Source organism: Haliaeetus leucocephalus, unplaced genomic scaffold, assembly GCF_000737465.1.
Source record: "Haliaeetus leucocephalus isolate CR32 unplaced genomic scaffold, Haliaeetus_leucocephalus-4.0 Scaffold450, whole genome shotgun sequence".
NCBI classification, from domain to species: domain Eukaryota; kingdom Metazoa; phylum Chordata; class Aves; order Accipitriformes; family Accipitridae; genus Haliaeetus; species Haliaeetus leucocephalus.
In genome coordinates, this window is record NW_010972886.1 from 19,952,998 (window position 1) to 19,953,256 (window position 259).

A 259-nucleotide genomic window follows, 5' to 3' on the forward strand; every position below is an offset into this window, starting at 1 on the left:
TGTGATAAATGAATTTGCTCTCAAACAGGATTCCAATCAAAGTTTACAATTTATTACATGAATAAAGGCAAGCAAACAGCGCTGGGCACGCCGGGAGCTTCTGCTCTACCAAGAGGCGCGCCGTGAAAAACAAAACAGCTTCTTTTATAATCTAACATTAGTTAGATATTCATACTAGGGGTGTCCTTCGAAGAGACTCTCCACCTCCTGGTTGTGTGGGTGCAGTAGTTCTCCTAGAAACTTCTTAAACTCTCCTCAT

The 259-nt window shown here is 42.1% G+C and overlaps 1 protein-coding gene across 1 annotated transcript in view; it reads left to right on the forward strand.

Moving 5' to 3' along the window:
* Positions 1-149, forward strand: part of NAA20 (N(alpha)-acetyltransferase 20, NatB catalytic subunit) — an 8,444-nt gene extending 8,295 nt beyond the window's left edge. Inside the window, exon 7 of the transcript XR_774836.1 lies at positions 139-149. The gene's annotated coding sequence lies outside the window, so the exon portion shown is untranslated. The remainder of the gene's footprint in view (positions 1-138) is intronic.
* Positions 150-259: the final 110 nt, after the last annotated feature.